The following is a 17,296-nucleotide window of genomic DNA, read 5'->3' as shown; positions in this document are numbered from 1 at the left end:
CAAGACCTTACATTTTGCTGGATTAAACTAACACCTCCCATTCATTTGCACATCTATCTAGCTTGTTCAAATCCTCTTGCAGGGCTACCACATCTGCAAACAACCGAATATCCCCTTGCAATCCACGGACAATGTCATTGATATAAAGGTTAAACAATATAGGTCCCAGTACTGAGCCCTGTGGAACCAGGGCTCAGTACTGGGACCTATATTGTTTAACCATGGGGACCAGATCTGAGAACAATAGTCTAAGTGTAGTCTGATCAGAGTCTTATACAACGGAATGATAACCATTTTATCTCTGCAGGTCAGTGTCCTTCTCATTATTGCAAATATCCTCTGCGTTACCTTCACTACCTTTGCAACATGTCCCCTAAATTTCAGGTTTCTATCAACCATCAAATCCAGATCTCTTGTCTCTCCTACTTCCACCAGTTTAACTCCTCCCATAGAGTACGCAGCATCCCATCGACGTGACCCAAACTTCAAGACCTTACATTTTGCTGCATTAAACTGAAACCCTCATTCGTTTGCACATCTATCTAGCTTATTCAAATCCTCTTGCAGGGCTACCACATCTGCACTATTGCTAATAACCCTTCCCAGATTCGCATCATCTGCAAACAACCGAATATCCCATTGCAATCCACGGACAATGTCATTGATATAAAGGTTAAACAATATAGGTCCCAGTACTGAGCCCTTTGGAACCCCACTTGTAACCTTCTGTCTCTTTGTATTGCTCCACCGTACACAACTCTCTGATACCTATCGGACAGCCAATCCTGAATCCAGTTGACCAATCTGACATCCAGACTCATGTGCTGCAACTTGAATATCAGTTTATCATGTGGCACCCTGTCAAATGCCTTTGCTAAGCCTAGGAAAATGGCAGTATATGCCTTTCCCTCATCTAATGCTCTTGTAACTTTATCATAAAAGGCTAGTATATTGCTAAAACAAGAGCACTCCTTCACAAATCCATGATGACTCTCACTGATAACATTACCCTCATCTGCCCAATGCTGTATATGGTCCCTCACCTTTCTGCAAACTCTTACTAACTACTGATGACACACAAACTGGCCTATAATTAGACACTTCCAGTCTGCTACTGCCCTTATGCAATGGCACTATCTTACCTTCCTTCCATTCCATGGCACCTTTCTGGCAGCCAGACTTTCATTGAAAGCCAGGTCAAGGGCACTTTCAGTTCCTCAGCACAGTCTCTCAAAACTCGTGGTGAAATACCACACAGTCCCAGATTTTAACTACAGCAGTATGTTGAGTGTGGCAAGTGCAAGAAGAATGATTGTTATGGGAGATTTTAACTACAGCAGTATGGATTAGGGAAAGGAAGATGCATGCATCTGCTCTTCACCTGTCTCCTTATATCTCTTCCATAGCCTCTTTTTCGCATGTAGCTCCTGTTTAATATTGTTTGTCATCCACTTTACTCCAAATTGTGTCCTCTTCTTCACTCTTGGAATACAGCTTACCATTGCTGCTAACAAATATTCCATCACAATTTCCCAAACACTAATGATATCCTGGCCTTCCAATTCCTCCCTCCACGAAACTTCCCCAAGTTGAAGTTTAATTTCTAAGAATATTATAATCACCTGCTTTATAATTCCACATACGTTCCCATCTCTTTGATACACCTGCATGTTTATTCATTTCCCAAGTCAAAACCATATGGTCACTCTCTCCAACTGGTGGGAGAGATGTCATCTCAGTTATTATCAGCTCTTCTGATGCTATAACCAAATCCAAAACTCTTGAACCTCTTGTTCCCTCTGTTACATGTTGTCTAAGATATTTGTTCCTCAAGAATTCTAGAAATTCCATTCCTTTATTGCTACATGCATCTTCCTTTCCCTAATCTATACTGCTGTAGTTAAAATCTCCCATAACAATCATTCTTCTTGCACTTGGCATCTCCTGGTCCCCACTCTCTGTGCTCCTTGGTCTGTAGCAACACCCCACTAAATATCCTGTCTTGCCCACCTCCACCTCACACTATATGCTTTCAAAATCATTAGTGACACATTCTCGCTATTATGCCATTCAATATCACCGCTCTTCTGCTCAGCTCGACATTATCATACCTAGGCAACATACACACTATCTTTCCTCTCTGTGTCATCTTTTGTACAGCCTCAAGCAAAAATCTCATATCTCTCGCTGCCCTATTTACACCACCACTCAAGTCATTTGTTCCCACCATCACAATCATCTCATCTACCCTTTCACCTCTCTTAATTGCCAGAGCCACACTTTCTATCATTCCTCCTGGCAAACACTCCTGACGCATCCTATCTTGAACACCATGGATCATCGAGTTCCCATACATTACACCTCTTACCACCTTATTCCTCGATTGCTCACATGCATTCCTCATTCTCTCTCTCTCTTGTAACAGTTTCTCTCTGTGCTTCCCTACTTACCTGCCTTCCTGACATCACTCTATCTCTAGTCCCTGTGCTCCCTTACCTTACAAGTAGGTTATATTTTCTGATACACTCAAACATAACAGAGTGCATCTGAAGTGAGAACTAATATAAATAGATGAATTGTGTAATCTTATGTGATATGGAAAATAACCACAAAAGTTCAAAAAAAAAAAACTAAGAAATAATTCTAGCACACTGTTATAGTGAAGGATATTTTTCAGTCATCTAAAATAACAATTAAATATTGATGTTCTGAGTTTGGTAATATATTAGTTCTGTGTAAGTTTCTTATTTATCCAGAATCCTTGAATTTCTTTATGTCTGCTTTCTGATCATTCTTTCTTTGCAGAACTGTGAATGAATTGCTTTATTCTTGGTTTTGAGTATCATTAGTTTAGTTCTGTATAGGTTTTTGATCATTTTGTCATTATTTATCCATTTATTCAGTAAATGGATAAGTCATAATCAATTCAGCATGTAAACATGTCATCAGTTTGTGTAACCACTACCTGTACATTTTTATGGAAGGGCATGATGTTTAATATCATCAACATATGTAATTAATTTGGTGTAAGATCTGAGATATCTGTATCAAGTTCTAGTTTTCATGTCATTTCATGTCACCTTTATCATCTCTGATTCCTATTACAGTACTCTTTCCTCCCTTTCTAAGCTTTTTCAATAGCCCTCAGGACATTTTGCCACTTCCCTGATATTTATGTTCTATATTCAAATTGGCATAAACAATCTATCTATATATTGTAAAAGATGTTAATTGTCCATAAAAATTAAAAATAAAAGAAATACCAGTTGAATCTGATAAAATCTGCCCGAGTGTACAGGGTCATACAGATAGCGAAAAATGGTTAAAATAATGACTGTGCTCTTACATGAAATGAGGACAGTCTATTAAAATATCATTGTTGGATTCTGAATGAAGAGAAATTAAAATTATTAATACTCCCTTCAGAATCCAACATAATCCACCATATCAAAGGCTACATTTGTAGATATTATTTAATGTAAATCTCTTATTATAAACTATTATTCATATAATTACCTTTGAGTTTTTTTTATTTAATTATTTAATCTAGGATATGTATTAATAATGGAAGGGACTATGTATAAAAATAACGTTCAGATTATTTTATTTATTCCTATATTAATAATAGAAGAATTTGTGTTCATCATATTTAATTGTATATTATTTGAATTGAAAAATATCCTTTTATTTTTTTTTTTATTTCTGTATGTAAAGGTATAATGTTATGAAATGCTTATGTACTGCTCTAATTGTTATCATGGAGACGGAGTTAAAAATAGAAAGCGCAAGGGCGTGAATTATGGACGTGAGATGGAATTGACATGAGCTGGACGGTGAAAACAAGTTTTGGTGGGAAAAAGGAGTGAAAGTATATAAATGGAAAGCGAGAGTAAACAAGGACACACAGGAGTTGGTCAGTAAGTCAGTCAGTGAGTGAGCACTAGAATAGAAGTGACTGGGAGATGAGGAAATAATTTATTAGCAGCACGGAGTTAAGTAAGAGGCTGTAGTACAAAGAATTAAGTGCTGTAATCAGATTATGAAGGATCGTAATGTAAATTGACAACTCAGAATATTGATATGGAATTCTGAAGTTAATGTTGTATTCCAGAGCTTTCAAGGAAGATTAGTGGAAAGCTGATTCTATTGTAAAGTAGTATATGAAGAATAAGTGAATTTTCTAGTGCAAGTGTATCTGCATTTGTGATGTGCTGAAATTAAAAATTAAGTTAATTTAAAGAAGATTACTTTTGAAATGTGTAGCTCCAGTGTGATAATTAACTAAAGTTTTAAGTGTGCCTCAGTGAATAATATGTACAAAGATTTATTCTGGTAAGAACAGTTGTACTTTATAGCATTGTAGAGTGAAGTTATAAGAGTTATCTCCTTCTGTTAAATCCTAACATTAACTGTGGTGTTTATGCTGAAATTAGCCGAAGCTAGAAGATTAATAGTCTTCCCCCTTAAAGTGATAGCTATCTCTTGACTGAGCTATGTGATTTCTGACTAAGGGATAGATAAAGAATACATTTGTTAAAATATTTACAGTGGATTTCAGTGGTAAAGAACTTTAGAAATATCTTTGCTTATTAAGGAGAAATTAGATTTTGAAGCTCAGTGTTTAAAAAAGTTAAGTGAATGTTATGTGTAGTTGAAATGAGTTAATTTTGCATTATCTTGTATCCAAAGTATGTTTATGTATATGTTATATAACCTTGAATTAAATGCTTTGCTTTATTGATTTCAATTTGTCGTCAGCCTGATTCTTTTCCACTGCACCGCTCATAAAATCATCAGACCTAGCGGGAACCTCAAATGTTAATGTAAAATTCGGCCTATATATAAACATTAGACTGCTAAAGTTAATTAATATTTGATTACACTATTTTTCATTGATTAATCTGAATATAGGGTGGTGCAGTATAATAGAAATTTCCCTATATTTGGATTAGTAATCAACATACAATTAATTAACTTTAATTAAGAACAACGTTAAAACAAGATGGCAGATCAAAAGACAGGAAGGACGATCCAACAATCATTAATGGTGAGTCCAGCATTAAAAACTCACACACACACACATACAGGCATGTTATCATACCTCAACAGGAAGAAGTGTATGTGAGATGACTATGACCTATGCAGAGCTGAGCAAGTACAACTTCCTCTGTTTGAACAATGCACAGACTAAACTGCCATAGTTTAATTTCTGGCTTAATTTGGAAAAGCTTATTTCTCTCTATTCCAAGATGACTGTCACTGAGATAGGAGTTTGTGTCTGATAACCTGCAGTAATCAATGTATGGTACTCGTAGATGCAGTAACTGCAGCCATATTTTCCTTGATCCCAACATTGCTTGGAATCCAACAGAAGTGTACATCTAAGTGTAGCTCCCATAACTGAAAGAGGTAATGTTAGTTTTGAGAAAGAACTGGGTGTTTTGTTGTTCTAGACTTTTCATTGCCTGAAGAGACTTTGTGAGTGTGAATATATTATGCATCTTTGGTTATAGTAAGATTCCACTAGGTCATCCAATCAATTTTTGAACCATCTGTGTAGAGAGGCACAAAATCAGAGTATTCAATTCTAAGAGTTTTAAAGAGCTGCTGTTAGACAATGGGGGGGGGGGGGGGGCATATGGTAGCCTGCTAAAAGAAAAGTTACATATGCTGGCATGTAAGAATGCAATGATGGAAGTGTGTATGTCGGTAATATCTGGGCTATGCTGTCAACCGCTATCTCTAGACCTATTAGGAGAGCTTTTATCCACAAACCAAAGGGCTTTATGGATCTGTCAAGTGTTGTACAGTTCTCCAGCCATAGATGAAAAATAGCTGGCCAGGTTTGGCAAGGAGTTTATTTTCTTTGCATATAACAGAGGCAGCTGTTGATGTCAAAGTGACAAAGTTCGCTCATTTGCTTTAATATACAGACTAGGAATAAGTGATGTACAAAATGCTCCAGTTGCAATTCATATGGTTTGATGGTAAATAGCTATCACAGGGTACTGGTAAAAGCATAGACTCAGGACCCATAATCGAGTTTTGATCTTTGCAAGCACCCATTTTGAAAAATAGTCAATGACTTGCTGAACCTCTCTTTCTATGATCCTCATATTGCATGAATGAGAGTAGATTGCAAAGACATCCACATTGGGGGTATTAATTACTGATGGAGGAAGCTGCTTGGTTATTGAGTTAACCTCGACTGCAAAATGCACGTCACTTAAAACAGAACCTTGTGGGACTCCCTTAAGATAAGGGAGTCCCACAAGGGACTCCCTTAAGACTCCCTTATCAACATCTGCTTTCTCCTTATGGGATAAGGAGAAAGCAGATGTTGCTCAAACTTTGAAGATTCAGTTGATAAAAAGTTCTTGATGAAGAGAAAGGGAGATTTCTTTTGAGACTAAAGCTGCATTGGGTCTTCCAATATTCCAAATCTCTAAACAGTGTCATAAGCTTTTTCAATATAAACAAACAAAAAAAAACAAATACCAAGACTGCATTTTTAGAAAGGCATCTCGAATGGATGCTTCCTATAGGACCAGATAAATGATCACTTGTTGAAAGATATTTGTGGAATCAACATTATATTATGAAAAAAAAAAAAAAAAGAAGATTGTTTCTCTCGAGAAACCATCAAAGCAAATGCTATAGTTAATTAGTAATTTTGAATCCTTCCCTTGCTTAGGAAAGGCAATAATAATAGCCTTTTGCCAGGTATCTGGAAAAATGTGCTCTCAGAATATTCCGTGAGTGCATTTTTGTAAGTACTGTGAATATTCTGTGAGTACTGTCACCAGCTACCAGTACTCACAGTACTGGCAGCTGGTGACAGTACTCACAACAGCGTTCGCCCCCCCCCACACACACACACTCCCCTTTGGACAAAGGAGAGGGTTGTTACTAATGTTTCAGCAACACTCTCCCCAAGTATACTGGCAACTGCTATTTCGACAACAACTTGGGTCCTGCAACTGTGCATTTCTGTTGATGGATAGAGATCTGGCAGGTGGTGTCTCTGCCTTTTATTTTCCAGATTTTATCCCATAATTCTTTTCTCATGATTGAAGGTATTATAGAACCTGTATATTGGATTTAGGATAGAAACTGACTAGATGTTTTAGATGGATGTTTTAGGAAATGCAGTTCTTGTTTTGTGTATATATCACATGGTTCACTCCATCACTGATAAGAGATGAACTGACTGTCATCACAGAATTGAATTCTGCTAAATAGAAAAGAGTCAGCTTGCTCAGTTTGCCATTGTGATATCCATGATATAATACATGGCTGTCCATGTAAAAAGCTGATATCACGAGGAAGCATCTAAGGGAGGATGTAGATAGTATGAAATGGCAAATTAGCACAATAAGTGCAGGGTGCATATTGAGTAATCAGGGACTTTATGTGGGCAGAGATTGGAAGGAGGAATGGTCACAAGGAGTGAAAGAAATGAATTTGTACAGCTGCTGAGAAGTAATTACTTCAGACAACTAGTAATGGAGTCTCACAAAGTTTGAAAGTGCTGGATCTGGTCAGAGCATCAGAGAACTTAGCAGTAACCAATACTGCTGCACATCCTCCACTTGGAGGAAAGCAGTCATGCTGTCTTGACCTGGGAGACTATTTTCTGTTAAGAAGAGGTATATGTGGATATTACAAAGCAGGTGAATATGAGAAACTGCAGAGTCAGCTTAGAACTGTGCTATGGCATAAGAGTTTCAAGGGGAGTGGTTTTAGCAGTACATGGGAGATGGTTCAAGGGTTTTTGAAGAAAGCAGTATCAGGAAGATAATTAGGTGGGAGTTAAATGGATGAATAGCATCATTAAATAGGAGTTGCAGAAAAAGAAAAGGTCTTAGAGGAAATATAAAGAAAATATGATCAGCAAGCCTATGAGCTGTACAAGACACAGGCAAGAAGGGTGATCTGTATGGTAAGGAAGAAATAATTATGAGAGGAAAGCTAGCAGATGAGGCAAAAAGAAGCTCTAAAGAATTATTCTGCTATGTGTACAAAAAAAAAAAAAAAAAAAAAAAAAGAGAATTAGGGAAGAAATAGATGCAAACTAAATAGTTGAACTACTGAGTGATCATTTTGCAAGTGCGTACAATCCCGGTGAAGATATTCCAGTGCCAGACACGACATGACTGATGGGAGAATAGAGGATGCACTAGAGGGAATTGGCAACTCCTTTAACCAAGCTGTTTATTTTGGAACTCAGTTCAGGGAGTGCCAAGTGACTAAAAAGAGAGCAAAATAGGTCTCCACTGCATAAAGGAGGCTCTAAGAGATGAGTTGCATATTGTAAAGTCAATCAGTATCTCAGGTGATTAGGGTATTGGATAAGTTAGTAAAAGACAGAACTCATGACTAGGTGAACAGCAATATGATACTTTATAGAGGACAGTATGGTTTTTTGAAGGGTAGGTTTTGCCTTGGTAGTCTGCTTACCTTTTATAATAAAGCAACAACTCAGTTGAATAAAGAAAATGAGACTACTTAGTAATACTGCTTGACTTTGCAAAGGCATCTGAAAGAATTCCACATGGAACTCCATTGCATAAGTTGGAGCAAATGGAGATGGATATGAAGCTAGTGATTTGGATAAGAGGGTGATGGATGGACAGATATCAAAGAGAGGTATATGAATGAACTGAGTCCAGGAGACTAGTAGTGTATGGCAGTGGTCAGAACTCATGACTGGGTTCAATTCAATTTGTACATCACTGATACAGAAAATAATGGGAGTGAAAATATTCAGTTGTTTGCTGATGATGCAAAGGTAGGAAGAGTGATAGTCAATAAAGATGATGTAGAAATCTAGCATGACTATTTAATGTAGAGCTCCAGCATGACTTTGCTCGCAGTACCAGTAAAGATAAGTAGTTACCAGTTTAACTTGGCTAAGTATAAGGTCATGCATTTTGAGATGAAGAGATATGAGCAGTGCATTAAACTGAGGGACCTTAACTGCAGATGGAAGCTATTGTGGAAGGGTATTGAAATTTAGAGGATATCTTGCAAAAGTGGCCAAAACAGCACATCAAACTGTATGGCTGTTGAACATACTAACAAGCAGGGGAAAAGGAGGTTATTATTCCTATTTATAAGGATTTAAAGGCTGCATCTGGACTACTGCATGCAGATTTGATTGCTTGGATTTGTGGGGTTTGAGGCAGTAGTAGTAGAGAGAGAAAATTCAGAGGCAAGTGACCAAACTTAGGTGATAGAAAAATAAGAGAGGATATAATAGAAGCATAAGTTACTGATAGAATTTTATAGGATTGACACCAAAGATTTTTTTTTTTCAGTATATGGAAGAAAGGGAAAGAACAAGGGATCAACTCTGGAAATTGTATAAATGTGTGGTTAGAAAAAGTGTTAAGACTAGATTTTTTCTTGGAGAATGGTGAATGGGTGAAATAGCTTACCAGCAAAGGTTGTGAGTGCTCCATCGGTGAATAAGTTCAAAGAGAGCCATGATAGTTATTGTGTGAATAATAGTAAGAGTGGGTCTCTCATGATGAGTCAACTCTGTGGAGATTCCTGAGAAATAATAATAATTACTCTACCTTTATTCTTATTGGGCTTTTCTTCTTCTCTTCAAGGATTAGGCATTTACCTGTTCCAGGTTTGCTAGTCTTTCCATTTTGTTGTCTAGTCTTCCTCTCTCTCTTTTTCCCTTTGGTCTATATCTCGCCACCTCTTTTGGTAGCCAATATCTTTCCATCCTAGATAGATGCTCTTTCCATTTGTCTCTATATTCCTTGATCTTTTCATTTATCTTATAAATATCTAATTTTTTTCTGATGTCTTCATTTCTTACATTCTTTAATTGTTTGTAAAAATTTCATCTCTGCAGCATGCATTTTACTTTCATCTTTCTTTTTAACAGTCCATGTTTCTGAACCATATAACAGAGTAGGAATAGCCATTACTTTATAACATTTTGGCTGAGTTTCTCGTCTTTTTTTTTATTTTTATTTTTTTATTCAGTGTCCTTTTCTGAAATTTCTCTATTTTTTAAAACTATATTTTTATCTTTTAGATATTATTATTATTATTAAACAAGACCTCATGGAGTCAAAGACTCATCTAGGAGGTCCTTTTATCTTACACACACATCTCATCATACTATGTCTTAAACACATTCAAACTACTTGCAAACACCACGCTCTCAGGCAAGGCATTCCAATCACTCACAACTCTGCACGAAAAAAACCTGCCTCTCACTCCCTTACTCACACCCTCCTTATACAGTTTCCAGGGATGACCTCTGGTTCTCCCCTGATCTCCCACTATTCTCTGCAGAACTTCTCCACCATTGATCCTATAACAACCCCTTACCAACTTGTAGGTCTCTATCATATCTCCCCTCTTCCTTCTCTCCACGAGACTCTGCAAATTACATCTTTTCAATCTTTCCTCATACTCAACATTCCAGAGGTCAGAAACTATCTTAGTCAGTCGCCTTTGGACCCTCTCCAACATCTCTTCATCCTTCTGAAAACCCGGTGACCAAATCTGGGCACAATAGTCCATGTGTGGCCTAATCAAAGCCTTATACAATGGAACAAGTATCTCCCTACTTCTACACATCAGTGTCCTCTGCATCATTCCCAGAAGTCTTTGTGTTATCTTCACAATTTTGGCAATGTGTCCCCTAAATTTCAGATCCCTATCCACCATCACCCCCAGATCTCTTATTTCCTCTACTTCCAACAATATATTCTCACCGAGCATAAATTCTGCATCCCATCTTTGTTTTCCAAATTTTAAAACCTTACATTTTGCAACACTGAACTCACATCCCCATTTGCTTGCCCAATCACTCAATTTATTCAAGTCTTCTTGCAAGGCCACAACATCTTCACTACTCTTTATGGTTCGTCCCAACTTTGCATCATCTGCAAACAACTGAATATCTCCATCCAAATCTTCACCAATATCATTAATATACAAGTTAAATAGTAATGGCCCTAAAACAGACCCCTGAGGCACTCCACTAGTGACCTTCCTCTTCCTGGATATTGCACCCCCATACACAACTTGTTGATACCTATCAGACAGCCAGTCTCCAATCCAAAGCACTAATCTAATATCCAACCCATCTGCTCTAGTTTGACTGTCAACTTATCATGAGGTACTCTATCAAAAGCTTTTGCGAAATCCAAGTATATTACTGTGTATCCTTCTCCTCTGTCCAAGGAAGCAGTCACTTTATTGTAATAAGTAAGTAGATTACTAAAACATGACCTCCCTTTAGCAAATCCATGCTGTCCATCAAAGATAATACCATTGTTGTCAACCCAACTCTGGATCCTAGTTCTCACAAGCCTCTCCAACAACTTAACCACAACACCTGACACACAGATAGGCCTATAGTTTGATGCTTGAGTTCGATCATCTCCTTTATGAAGTGGCACAATCTTGCCCTCCTTCCACTCTTTAGCAACTTGACCAAGTGCAAGACTCGTATTAAAAAAATATGTCAAGGCAGGTGTCAACTCTCTGGCACACTTCTTTAGAATACGCGGTGATATATTATCAAGTCCCACAGCCTTATTTACATCTAGTTTACTCAACTCCCCAAACACCTCCTGCTCACTTACAGTCAGTCTCTCCTCCCCATCATCAGCTGCTCTTAATCTCTCTTAATCTGCTCTTAATCTTTCAATCTTGTGAAGTCACATTCACAAGATTGAAAGATCTTTATGAACTGCTCATTAAGTATCTCCACCACACATTCTGCAACAGCTGTCTTTATACCATTTCCTCCAATCAATGTCATCCTTCCATAATCATTCTTTCTTTTGCTGGCTACATATCGAAAGAACTCCCTAGGATTCTTTTTGGCTTCATTAGCTAACTGCTGTTCATACCTCTCTTTAGCTACTCTCACCAACCAAGTCACCCTCCTTGCCTGGTCCTTGTAAACCTCATGAAATTGGTTACTTCCACTTCTCTTATGCTGTCTCCATAATGCCCTTTTTTTCTGTATTGCATGCTTAATCTCTTTATTCATCCATCTCACACCTACCTTATTTAACCTTCTCACCCGTGGTATACATTTAGACATTGCATCTACTAAATAGTTTTTGAAAATCCCCCAAGCTGTATTGATCTCTTTTCCAGCTAACATGTTAAACTGTGTCATCTGTTCTATTATTTTATTTTCTATAACTATTTTTGATCTAACATGATCCCAACCTCTACATGCCATGACTTTTGTTTTCTTTTGTGAAATTTTTAAATTGTATTGTTGGCTTATTTTGTTTAATTTATAAACTGATTTTTGAAGGTCATATTCATTGTCTTGTAATATAATCTGATCAACTGCATACAGCATTGTATTGATAACAGTTCTTCTGGTTAACTGGATGCCTTGTTTTATTGTTTTTTCCATATTTTAATAATCTGATCAAAAAATGAACTGCTGTGATTGTTTACAAATGCCAAAAGTATCAGAAATAAGGGGGAAGAAATGGTTTCAGTGATTGAGTTTATTCGCCACAAAACCATTGGAATAAGTGAAACATGGTTGAATGAAGATGATATCATAATGGAAATAGACATGAAAGGATACAGTATTTTTCACGAGGATAGAAAAGGCAAGAAGGGAGCAGGATTGCTGATGATGAGCAATCATCATCAGTCCAAATAATTACCCTTTCTTTATTCACTAATCCAAGTTGTTTATACATTTCTTCATTACCACCGTCCACATTCCCAGGCCTATAACAACATCCAACTAAATATGTTTTTCTCTAAACCTCCACGTTACACAAACTGCTTCATAACCGTTGTCATTATTTCCCCCTTTCACATAAGGTAGACATGAAAGGGGGAAATAATGACAACGGTTATGAAGCAGTTTGTGTAACGTGGAGGTTGAGAGAAAAACATATTTAGTTGGATGTTGTTATAGGCCTGGGAATGTGGACGGTGGTAATGAAGAAATGTATAAACAACTTGGATTAGTGAATAAAGAAAGGGTAATTATTATGGATAATTTTAATTATGGCGGTATAGATTGAAATGAAGAGATAGCATTTGGGAAGAAGGAAAATGAATTTCTCGAGTTCTCAAGAGATAACTATCTCAGGTAGCACATGAAGGAGGGCACTTAAGGATGGAGATTTCTAAATCTGATCATTTCATCAGAGGATGTGATTGTGAAAGGGGTTTCGCATTTTCCTCCAGTTGGTGAAAGTGATCATGAAGTAATCACCTGTGTTGTGGCTAGTCATCTGCAGACTTTTGTGAGGAAAGGATATATGTGGAATTATAAGGCTGGGGATTATGACAAGCTTAGAAGACAGAATGGAGCTATAGCATGGAACGAGGAGTTGAGATGTAAAGAAATAAATGCTGCATGGGAACTGACAAAGAAATGCATAACAGCATCAATGTGTGAATGTATTTTGAAGGCCAAATAGCTGAATAAGGTAGGTGTAAAATGGATGAATGTGGAGCTTAAGCATGAAATCTGGAAACAGGAAGTACTTTTGAGGAAGTACAAGATGAATAATAGTAATAATCAGTCACATAAGGAGTATAAAGAACAAGCCAGAAGAGTGACTCATTTAGTAAGGAAACAAAAGTAGAGTATTAGCAGAAATTGGCAAATCAGGCAAAGAAAAACCCAAGAGAGTTTTTTTTAGATATGTGGCAAGTTAAAGGAAGAATGATCATGGTAAGATGAAGTTAATGGATGAAAGTGGTAAAATGGTAACTGCTGCAGAAGACATTGTTGAGGAATATCCAGTGATCAATTTATAAGCATGTTTCATCCTGATCAGGGTGGAATCATGAGGAACTTAACTTTAGAGGACATAGGAGAGGATGGCTTAATTGTGAGTGAGCAAGAGGTATTTGAGGAAATAAATAATAATACTGATCGATACAAAATTAATAACGGAAAACTCACATATAAAGATTATTTAATAGTATAATTTTCGCCTGTGTGTCACAGGCATCTTCAGTACATTTTAAGCTCAAATTAAACAATAACTGACAATTCCAAAAAGCGTCACCTAAGTAGCTGGTGTAAGATAACTAAAAAGGTGGTGCTTTTTGGAATTGTCAGTTATTGTTTAATTTGAACTTAAAATGTACTGAAGATGATTGTGACACACAGCCGAAAATTATACTATTAAATAATCTTTGTATGTGAGTTTTTTCCCGTTATTAATTTTGTATCGATATGTCTACCCATGGTATACCTCTTTTAAAACTTACAGGGTGTTCGGGATAAATTTGACAGTTTCGTAAGGAAAAAGAAAATCTTCTTTGTATCTATTAAATTTAATGAATTGACAAAAAAACATTACAGGCAGAGTTAATTACAATACTATCAACAAGATTTACTCAAAATAACCACCATTAGCATCGATCACAGCTTCAATTCTGCTTCGGAACCTCGAACAAGCTGATGCTACAGTCTCCCTGGGAAGGGCCGCAAAAACTGTTTTAATTTTATCCATTAACAGGGCTTTTGTATTACTGGAAGTGCGATTGGTGTCTTTTTCAACTGCGCCCCATACAAAATAATCCATGGGGTTAAGGTCTGGGGAGTTTGGAGGCCAAACATTTGGACTGGTGAAGTCGTAGAAATTTTCAGACAACCATTTTTGACTTTTCCCAGAGGTGTGGCAAGGGGCCGAATCCTGCTGCCATACATACGGCCTACCATTGGCTACCCTTGTTATCCAGGGCTTGACTACAGTTAGCAACTCCACGAACAAAGCCCGAATTCCAATGCCAGGATTCTTCAACACCTGTTCCTGCAGATTTGCGAGGAATTCTGCTGTACGAACGCAATCAGATCGTCTGCTAGGGATCTTTCTTCTTGCTACATCCTCGTAGTCACCATTGCAAGTCTCTAGTTCATGCCTGATTGTTTTTACTGTATTCAGGGAGCATTGGGCAGCAGTCGTAATATCCTTATTTTGATGGCGGGCACGAATCATCATGATACAAGTTATTCTCTTCCATGATTCAGGTGGGTTCCAGCTATCCATCCTTTCTGACATCTTGTATATGAATGAAGAAGGGTCCAAACTTTTAAATGAAGAGAAGTGTGTGTTAATACATGTAACTTACGGAAAAATATAATTAATTATAAATATGTCAAATTTATCCCGAACACCCTGTAAATAATACTGATGCCAATAACGCAATAGGGTTGGATGAAATATCACCACGCATCTTAAGGGAATGTTTAATAAAAGTCTTACAACAGCACAGGTTCCAAAGGAGGGTAAAATCGTTCCACTGCAAAAAAGGTGGTGATAATGCTGTAGCTTCACATTACAAGCCGGTCTGTATATCTGGAATTGTGGTGAAGGTACTGGAGTGATTGGTGAGAAGTAGGATACAGAAATGGTTTGATAACAGCTGTATTCTTTATGGTTATCAGCATGGGTTTGTTAAGGGGAGATCATGTTTCACTAACTTATGTACTATAACAAGGTGAAAAATACTTTGGACAGGGAAGTGCATATACAGTGGTGTACTTGGATTGCAAAAGCTTTTGACAGACTGCCACTCAACAAACTATTAAATAAATTGTGAAACAGATGGGATCCGATAAGAAACTTCTAAGTTGGATCAGTGACTGGCTGTCAGATAGGTATCAGAGAGAGATGTATATGGGGGTGCAGTATCCTGAAAGAGGAAGGTCACTAGAGGTGTACTGCAGGAGTCAGTTTTGAGACCACTGTTGTTCAATTTGTATGTTAATGATATTGGGATGGATTTTACTAGTAATATGCAGTTATTGGCAGATGATGCAAAACTGGGGGAGAGCAATGCAGAGTCAAGCTGATGTTATGGCCTCACAAGAGCACTTGAATAGATTGCATGAATGGGCAGGTAAGTGGAACTATCAGTTCAATGTTGCAAAGTGTAAGGTTTTGAGATTTGGTAAGTAACAATGAGATGCAAAGTGTACACTTGGCGGGGAAATTTTATCGGAAGTAGAGGAGATGAGAGATCTAGGAGTGATGGTGGACAGACAAGGACCTGAAATTCTGTGGCCAAAATGCACGCGTTTGAAGACGTCACATCAGATAATGGTAACGATGTGAGAACCCTGATATGCAGAAATAGAGAGGTTACGATATGATTGTATAAGACCTTGATCAGAGCTCATATGGATTATTTCAGATTTGGTCACCTGGTTTTCATGGTGACGAGGATATGGTGGAAAGGGACCAGAGAAGATTGCATATAAGCCTTCTTACCACGTCAAGGTGGAGATACCGTGTGTTTTGGCTTAAGTGCTAGGAGGACATCATGTTGGAGGTTTAATGAAATATTTACAGCACAAGGAAAGGATTAAAAACTACTTTTAATGCTTCCAATTTTTTGTCTCAGTCACTGAGACATCTTCAGGGATTATAAACTCTTGTAACACACACACACACACACACACACACACACACACACATTCAAATACAACACTATACTAAGTGAAACAAGTGAGTGACTCTAAAGTCCTATCTAGGTGGTATGCTCTCTATGGGGGTTTGTAGGATGTAAAGTAGGACCTCTGATAATTCCCACCAGTCTTTCTTTTTTGAATTTACTATAGTGAATTCAAAAAAGAAAGACTGTTTATCAAATCTGTGGCAGCACTCAGAAATCAACTGAATTTAAATAAATACAGCTGCATAAAACTTGCCAAAATTGGGGAAACATTAATTATCAGAGGTCCCACTTTACAACCTAGACCATCTACAAATTCCCATAGAGGGTGCACCACCTAGATAGGACTTTAAAGTCACCCACATGTTTCACTAAGTATTTGTTGTATTTGAGTGTGTGTATTACAAGGGTTATTTGTAATCCCTGAAGATGTCCCAATGACTGAGAAGAAATATTGGAAGCATTATTGCCTGCCTGGTTGGCCGAGTGGTTAGCATATCTGCTCTCCAGCCAAAAGGCTGTGGGTTTGAATCCCACATTGGCATGGATGTCTGTGAAAATACTAGGGATAGTGGTGGGCGGTAGATGGTGTTGGTGTAGTTGCAGTTCGGTGTAGTTGGTGGATTGAGTGGTGGAGACAGGAAGTTGTAGAGTAGGAGCCCTCCCTCGATGAGTCTTTGGACTCCCTGGAGGTGTCATGTAATAATAATAATAATAATTAAAATTAGTTTTCAATTATTTCCTAGTGCTGTAAATATTTCATTAAACCTCCAACATGAGTGAACTCTCCTCCTGCACCAAAACATGCATTTCATTGTTGTAATTTTTAATTTGAATGATTATTTTATTCCACTCG

The 17,296-nt window shown here is 37.5% G+C and overlaps 1 protein-coding gene across 1 annotated transcript in view; it reads right to left on the bottom strand.

Annotated features, from left to right (window-relative positions):
- LOC150098992 (uncharacterized) overlaps positions 1-17,296 on the bottom strand; it is a 700,419-nt gene that overhangs the window by 227,127 nt on the left and 455,996 nt on the right. The window lies entirely within an intron of this gene.

The sequence above is a fragment of the Typopeltis vanoorti genome, chromosome 15 (genome assembly GCF_054136105.1).
Source record: "Typopeltis vanoorti isolate ZY-2024b chromosome 15, IOZ_Tvanoo_1.0, whole genome shotgun sequence".
NCBI lineage: Eukaryota > Metazoa > Arthropoda > Arachnida > Uropygi > Thelyphonidae > Typopeltis > Typopeltis vanoorti.
The sequence above is the reverse complement of the archived record's forward strand: the minus strand, read 5'-3'. Positions and strand labels throughout refer to the sequence as shown.